Source organism: Megascapheus bottae, chromosome 1 (assembly GCF_031878675.1).
Source record: "Megascapheus bottae isolate mThoBot1 chromosome 1, mThoBot2.hap1, whole genome shotgun sequence".
Lineage (NCBI taxonomy): Eukaryota > Metazoa > Chordata > Mammalia > Rodentia > Geomyidae > Megascapheus > Megascapheus bottae.
Window position 1 is genome coordinate 102,786,091 of NC_143509.1, and position 8,521 is coordinate 102,794,611.

The window sequence follows — 8,521 nt, forward strand, 5'->3', positions numbered from 1 at the left end:
TAGAGTTGCAGCCTTGAGTGAAAAAGACAAGTGAGAGCATGAGGGGCTGAGTTCAAGCCCCAGTACCACCACCATAAAAATAAATACATAAAAATAAAGACATGAAAACTGCATTTCCACAGCACAGGAGACCACGGGCCACATAGGCTGGTCTCTGAGAGGAACAGCATACAATTTGGGTGTCAAGACACAGCCCTGTTAGCAGTCCTCTTCCACCATGTAAAGGGCGGACACATGTTCTGGGTTCTGGAAAGCAGTCAGTCACATGCCAGCACTCTAGGAAATCTTCCTTTAAGGGGAACAGGGGAGATGCAGAAGGAGCCAGCTGCTTCTCCTGGCTGTCCTCCCCTCCTCCTTTCAGGTCCTCTCCACATCCCTGCTCCTTCGTAGACTACCCTGTCACAGGGCAGCTCCTGGGTCACCCACCCTGCCTGGCCATGGGCAAGCCAGAACAATACTGTGGAATCCAGTTTGTGTCCACAGTGTGGCAACGTGGCTCCCAGAACAAGAAGAGCTCCATGCTGTAGCTTATCAGGTCTCTGAAATATCTTCTAGAGACTTTTTTTCAAACAACCAAAGTCGGGGACAGTGAGTTGCAGCACCTGAGGTCCCCTACACACACACACACACACACACACACACACACACACACACATATACTGCTGTGCCTCCCCTGAGGCTGCTCAAATTGCCGGAGGTACAAGGGAGCCCCTATTGTCTGCACTCTTAACTTCCACCCCCAAGATCACCCGACCACCACCAGTAACACCCCACATCCAGAAACACGTGTCACAGAGAAACTTCCTGTGACGCTCTCAGTGCACCATCCATCCTCTCCAGGGCGAGAACCCCGTCAGGCTCACGCAAGACTACAGCTGGGACTTCAGTGAGAGTCCAAGACGCACAAGCATGAACCCACGAGAAGAAGGCCTGCATGGCTGATAGGGAGTCCTGCAGAGGAGGCGGAGGGAGAGGGGGAGAGGGCGAGGAGGGGGGGAGAGAAAACAGAGAAGAGAAGCAGTGGGGAGAGAGAGAGAGAGAGAGAGCGAAAGAAAACGAGAAAGAGAGAGAGAGCTCACAAAAGGCTCACCTGTACAATCCAAGTTTCTTTTCGTATGAATACCGCATTGTCCCAAGGAGATTACAAACTTTTTAGGGCAGGAATCAAGTCTGGCTCACTCCTTTCTTCTTTCCTTTCTTTTCTTCCTTCTTTCCTTCATCCCTCCCTCCCTCTCTCCCTTCCTTCCTTCCTTCCTTCTCTTTCTCCGTTTCTTGCCTAGATGAGTAAGATGAAATAGAACAAAGAGAAAGAAGCCATCACCAGCCTCGTGGCCATAGAGAGCAGGTGACACACGGACGGGTCCAGCGTGTGCGCCCACTAGGCAAGTGTGACCTCATTGCATGACCAAGTCACCAGTTCTGAGCAAGGACCCTGCCTGGCCTGAGGGCTCCAGGGGTACAGGACACACAGCTGTTTGCCTTCCACCATCTAAGGATCTATTTGGACAGGGGCTCAAGGCAGCCACGAGCTCCTGAGGTGAACTGCCACCAGGAATGGTGACTGAGCTCAGGGAATCTGTCTCCATCACGAAGTTCAAGTCAAAACCTGGTCCTGAAACCAGAATTCCACAGAACCATCTCTAAGATCCTGTTTGTAGAGTCCAGACCTATGCACTCGGGCCACACCCTGTGGGGGCAGCCCCTGGGGAAGCAAGTAGCTGCAGGGGAATTTGACACCAGGCCTCAACCCTCAAATAAGCCATTAGACAGCCTGGCCTAACCAGGCCTAGCAACTCACACCTGTAATCCTAGCTACTCAAGAGGCTGAGATCTGAGGATCGAGGTTCAAAGCCAGCCCAGGCAGGAAAGTTAGTGATGCTCTTACCTCCAATTAATCACCAAAAAGATAGAAGTGGAGCTATGGCTCAAGTGGTACAGCACCAGCCTTCTGTGAAAAAGCTAAGAGACAGCAGCCAAGCCTTGAGTTCAAGTCCAAGTACCAGCACACACATACACATAGTTAAAAAAAAAAAAAAAGGAAGAAAGGAAGTAGAATGAGGGAAGGAAAAAAGGAAAGAGGGGAAGGGAAGGAGAAAAGGAAGCGAAGGGGGAAAGAAGGAAAGAACGGAGGGAGGGAACATGTTTCTAACATGTCTGCCCTATCTCCAGAGCCTTGCTCCCCAGTCCTACAGGAGCGTCTGGTCTTCAGGGCCCGCTGCCCCGTGTGAAGGCCCTGGACCTCAGGCACGCAGGCCCTCAGGCCTTTCCAACCTCTGTGCTTCTTTATTGCTGCCCTGCCACCCCGCTGCCTGCCAGCTCACCTGTGTACACATGCAAAGGGCCCAGAGTTTCTAGCCCGCCACCACCCCAGCAAAAGGCCAGTCCTGGGTCACCTGCCCTCTTCAAAATCCACCCTGTGTACATGCAAGGCATTCCCCATCCACCGCCTTGAAAAACTGATATCACTGACCCCAATGTGGCCTCGCCAACTCCACTCTCCTGCCCACTGCCCCGTGGCTGCTGGGGAAAGCCAGCCCCAGGACTGGCTCTGCTTAGCCCTCTGGCCCCCAACTCCACTTGGGCTGTCCGAGATGACCATCTAGCCTCCTAGCTCCTCACCAGGAGCCCACAGACTGTTTGGATCCACAGTGGCCTGGCGCCGGACACATCATGTGCCAACCTCTGTCATCCACAACCCCAGGGTGGGGTGGGATCCTCCCACCAGCCTTTTGGGCCCATCTCAGCTGTCAGGCTCACGACGCTCCTGTATCCCCAACCTCCCAATTGCAAAGACCCCCCCCCAATACTTCTGGGTCAGCCCCACATGGAGCAGTTTCCTGGTGGGTGACCTAGAAAGTCAGGACGGGCAGGGAAGGCAGGCAGTGATTTAACAACTGCAGGCTGCGGGACAGAACAGCTAGGATAGACAGCAGAGGAAGGAGAGCGCCCCAGACTCCAGAGCCACCTGCAGGGGTGCAGGCCCCAGACCATCCCCTCTACCCCCACCAGCAGAGCACTTCCCCCACTCACCTGACCAGCCTCTGCGCCCTTCTGCCTCTAGTGCCTCGGGCTTAGGCTGAGCAGAGTTCCCAGAACCAGCTCCCTACGGGGCTCGGGAGAACTTGAGCTGCCTGGGTCCTGCCTGCCTGGGGTCTGTGCAGCACTGGGGTGGGGGTGATGGCCCATTACTACAGAGTCCCCCAGAATCGCCCCATGACGGAGACAGGAAAGAATGGGGGTGACAGGCTGGGAGCCTCATTCCCACCTCCCAGAAGACCCTGGCGGGGGTGAGGCCCAGAACAAGGGCAACTGGCCCAGCTCTCACAGAGCTGCAGTGAGCCAGCGCCCCCCACTCCCCGTTCCCATCGCCCAGGAAGTCACTCCAACTCCCAGGGCCCTGGGCTCATCGTGCCAGGGCCGAGGTGGGGCAGCAGGAGGACTCATTCTGAGATTGGACAGAAACTCAAACAAATGCCACACAAAGCCCAGCTAGGATCTGTACTTCCTGCACCTCCTCAGCAACTCTGCCCCCCAACCTTTTAATCTACCTCTGTGCCATCCTGACCTTAGGACTGACACTAGGGCAACGGTCATCGGTCCCCTCTAAGCACCCTACACCTAAACTCAAAACCCACCAGGAGGATCACAGCTCTGTAGGCTCCCGGGTCCAGCCAGCCCTGCTCCTGACCAAGCACGAGGCACCGTGACCTGACTTCTTCTCTGCCTTGTCTTTCCTATAACTGAGTTGACTATATTATAAAAAACCAGGTTGCTGGACAACAGAATCATCACATGAATGGATACCTGCAAGTGTTATTATAATGCCTGTGTGACGAAACTCAGTTCTTCAATTACCAGGCCAGCCAGCCAAGGGCAGAGTATACTCCAGAGCTCAGGGCTTGGCTCCAGCAATAATCCAACTCTGTTCTTAGAAGACGAACATTAGAGGTACAAGGAGAAAAGTTACTAAGGACCAAACTGGCGCGAAGCAACTACCCAGGACCAATGAGATGTGCAGAGAAAGCTTCACATGGAAAGTTCTTCCAGGCCCCCAGTCCTTACAGGTACCAGTCAGTAGCTCATACCTGTAATCCCAGCTGAGATCTCAGGATCATAGTGGGAAGCCAGCCAGGCAGGAAAGACCATGAGACTCTTATCCCCAATGAACCACTAAAAAAGTCAAAAGTGGAACTGAGGCGCAAGTACTAGAGCACTAGCCTTGAGCAAAAAGCTTAGGGACAGTGCCCAGGCCGAGAGTTCAAGCCTCAGAACCAGCACATAGCAACAGGAGGGGTGGGGAATGCTAGTCAAGAGAGACATAAGCTGTCTTGAGTGCCAGGAGACAGAGAACACAAGGTCTCCGAGAGAACAGTGTGCAGTAAATAAACTTCCTCCACTCACAGGCAACAAGTCTTGTAAACTGTACGTGGGGTAGGAATTTCTCACAAGCAAACTCAAAAAGTGCCCAAACCCAAAGGCTCATGCTGGGCTTCCCGCCGTGGAGACAACCAGGGTTCATTCAGTCTGTGGAGAGTGTATTTATAACAGGTACTTACAGTACTTTTGCTGAAAAACTCTGCTTATTTACTTGGGCCCTTGAACTCACTAAAAGCACGAGAGAAGCTTGGTGTCCCTGCCTCCATTTTGAATGTGTCTTTACTCTGCAGTCACTCTGAGAACGTCTTTACCACCAGAGACTGAAGCTACCTCGCAAGAGCAGCAGGACCTGGCAGGACAGACAGACCACCCTCGAATGAGGAGAATGACGTAGGATGATAAGGCTGTATCCTCAGTCAAAGAGGAATCAACTCATGAGAATCAGATTGCTCCCCTGAACTGACGACCACACCCCAAAGTCCAGACTTGAGATAAGGGGAGGGTCAACCAGAGCACATCTGCATCTGGTCTGTTGATGTACACACACCCCCCCACACACACACCATTCTTCCTCTATCCAAATCTAACATTCATATCTGCACCCAGTGGATAACATGCTACCTTCCTGCGGCATCATGACATAACAAGCCTCCTTTCTCTACCCTTCACCGTGCCCCTTTGATGGCACAGAGTAAGAGGTGGCCAAAGCTTACAAGCTCCTGACCCACGTGCCTTTCCTACCATTTTGACTGCCATTCCACTCTGGCCTGCAGTCTCTACTGCTGGCAGGGAGGAAGGTGGAAGACGACAAAGCCCATGGCCGAGCTGAGGACAGGGGCAGGCTGTGCCAGCTGGCACAGAAGTGTTGAGTCTCCGTCTCCAGGCACAGGTCTCAGCTCAGGGGGTGTCCCTGGAGTTCCGTGGAACCCCATGCGCCCAGGGGGCGGGGGCCCTGGTGGGACGGAGGTGAACTACAGCTTCAGAAGAAGCCCCACACGAGTCTCCTGCCCCACCTGGCCCTCTTCTGACGCCACTGCGGAGTGAAGGAGATGGGCTCAAGCTGGGCACTAGGGATCTGAGGGTGAACGTTTGAAGCTGACCAGGGCGGGACAGTCAGGGAGATTCGAATCTCTAATTAACCAGCAAAAATCAAAGCCCAATTACAGCCCTGGCTCAAGTGACAGAGCAAACAAAGCTAAGGGCCAGTGCGTAGGCCTGGAGCTCGGGAGGTGGGGAGCGCCTTCAGATCCAGAGGAGCCCGGGGCAGCCGGCCCGGGCCCGGGCTTCCCGGTTCTCGCTCACCTCCCCGCCAGGTGAACTTCCGCTCTTCGCAGCGGCTCCACACACCGCGGGAAGCCGCTGTGCGCTTCCCTTCTTTGCTGGGCTCCTAAAGGCTGGAGGCTCCGGGAACCCCCCGGCCCGGGCACCTGGGGAGGATCTGCAGCCGCCAGGGCTGGCGGGACCAGCCCTTCCCGCCCGTGCGGAGGCCGCGGCACGCGCGCGGGCCCCAGGGCAGGTTTCCAGCCGGGCGCGGGCGCAGGGCGCAGGGCGCAGGGCGCCCACGGCCGGCCCGTCGGGGTGCCGTGGACCGCAGCGCCCCGGAGCCGGGCCGGGCCGGGCCTGCGCCCCGGCAGGCCGAGCACGCCGGGACCCGGCCGGCTCCCCATGGCCGGGGCCCCGGGGCCCCAGCAGCCCCTGTCCGGGCGATCCCGGCCGCCGCGCCGGCCGTATCGCCCGGCATCTCGGAGTTTCCAGTTTCTCTCGCAAGCTCGGTGGGGACCCGGGGGCAGGAGGGGTTCAGGTAACGGCCGGGCGGCGGCGGCGATTTCCCCGAACAAAGGAGCGAGGGGCGAGCGTCTCCCCCGCGCCCCGGCGGGGATCCCCCGAGGAGACGGCCCGGGAGCGCCCTCCGGCCGGGGCCCGCGCGCCTCTCCTCCCCGCCCTGCCACTGGGGCTCCCAGGACCAGCGGCCGGCCGGGCAGACGCGCACCGGGGATCCCGGCCCGGCAGGTCCCAGCCCGGCCGCGCCCGCCCGCCCAGGAAGGGCGCTCCGCCCGCCCGCGCCCCGCGCCCCGCGCCCCGCGCACCTGCGGCGCCCGCCCGCCTGCCCGCGCCCCGCGCACCTGCACCCCGCGCCCGGACCCCGGCCGACGACCCTCACCTGCCGCACTGCAGAGGCGCCCGGGCCTCGCCGTCCCCGCCGTCCCCGCCTCGGCCCGGCGCCCCAGTCCCAACCCTCCCGGGCTCACGTTTTAACCTCCGGAGGCGGCGTCCCTGGGCCCCGGGCGACACCCCCGAGCTCCGGCCCCGGGTCACCTCGGGCGGGCAGGGGGCGGGCGCGAGCCGCGGCCCGGGGAGGAGGAGCCACGCGGAAGGAACCGGGCGCGGCGCCGGCCGGGACTCCTCTGCGGCACCTCCGGGCACCCCGCGCCGGGGCCCGCGAGCCTCCCAGGCCCACCCGCCACGGGAATCCGGGGACGGCCAGCTGTCTCCTCGGACCCCAGGGAGGCGGGGCCGCACCCAGGAAAAGGACGGCACTGTCACGGCTGTGTCTGCCTGCCGGGGCAGCAAGGACCGGGGGAAGGGGTGTGTGTGTGTGTGTGTGTGTGTGTGTGTGTGTGTGTGTGTGTGTGTGTGTGTGTGTGTGTGTGTGTGTGTGTGTGTCTATCTGTCTGTCTGTGTCAGTCTGTGTGTCTGTCAGTCTGTGTGTCTGTCTGTGTGTCTGTCAGTCTGTGTGTCTGTCAGTCTGTGTGTCTGTCTGTGTGTCTGTCAGTCTGTGTGTCTGTCTGTGCACGTGCGCCAGTGCTGCCCTGGGAGCTACCCCTTGGCCTATCCACTCCAGGCTGGCATTCTACCACCCCCTCTGCACCTGGTTAATTGGTGGTAAGAGTCACAAACTCCCCTGCCCGTGGCTGGTCTTTAACGGAGATCATGGTATAGCCGCTTCCTGAGTAGCTGGCATGACCCATCCAAGCCACTGGGGCCCAGCCACGTCCCCCATTTCTCCTGGGACATCTGTCCCTGCCCATATAAATAATACTGACTTGTCTTCCATTCCTCTGTCTCACCTTGATTTAATTCACAGGCTTCCAGGGGAGCTATTCAAGACACAAATCAACAGCAGTCAACAGGAATTGGCTCCACAACCCAGCGAAGCAACCCTAAACCGTTTCCAGTCGTGTCTGCTTTCCTTTTGCAAGGAGCAGGGCGTACTGAGGTTTGAACTCAGGGCCTCAAGGCTGGGCTGGCGTGCTCTGCCATGCGATCCACTTCCCCCACCATTTTCCTATCGTGGGTTTGGATTTGCTTGTTTGTCTTCTCAGATAGAAACCAATGTTTTTGCCCTGGCTGCCCTCAGACCCATAGCCTTCTCCCCAGTAGCTGGGATGACAGGTGTGGGTTGCCACACTCATTTTATGGCCCTGGGACCTTGCTACCTTTTTGCCTCAGCTCGCCTTGAACTATGGTCCTCCCCCTCTCTACCCCCTGAGTAGCCGGATTGCAGCTGTGGTTGCAGGAGATATACAGAACGTATATTATAGGGTTGGCTCTTATGACTGATTTCTGCTCATGCAGTGAGGCCAAGTTCAAGGTCAGCCCTCCTCCACCTTTTGGTTCTACCCAGCCCCAGGACAGACTGGAAGAAACTCAGTGCGGGGAGGGAGACATCTGATCTATTCACCACCCTGAATGCCATTTTCCAGAAACCTCTCCTCCATGCATGTCCAAGGCAATGTTTAAGCCACTAGCCAAACATCCCTCTGTCCATTTAATTTAAAGGGAGTCCATCCTTTGCCACTGGCTCATCCCTATAATCCTAGCTGCTCTGGAAGCTGAGATCTTAGGACTGTGGTTCCTGGTTCAGTCCAAGAAGGAAAGTCCAAGAGACTCCAACTAACAACCAAAAGTAGATCTGTGGCTCAATTGGTAGAACACCACCAGTCTTAAACAAAAAAGCTAAGGAATTGTACCCAGTCCGTGAATTCAAACTTCAGAATCAACACACACACACACACACGCACACACACACACACACACACACACACACACACACACACACAGAGTTATTCCATTCTTGTCAACTTGATACTCAAGCTGATCCAACAATGATAGAGAACAAAGTTCTAATTCTGCCAAACTCAGG

The 8,521-nt window shown here is 57.2% G+C and overlaps 1 protein-coding gene across 1 annotated transcript in view; it reads right to left on the reverse strand.

The window, feature by feature from the left end:
• Tmprss2 (transmembrane serine protease 2) overlaps positions 1–6,643 on the reverse strand; it is a 30,368-nt gene extending 23,725 nt beyond the window's left edge. Inside the window, exon 1 of the mRNA XM_090349565.1 lies at positions 6,539–6,643. The gene's annotated coding sequence lies outside the window, so the exon portion shown is untranslated. The remainder of the gene's footprint in view (positions 1–6,538) is intronic.
• Between the last annotated feature and the right edge of the window lie 1,878 nt (positions 6,644–8,521).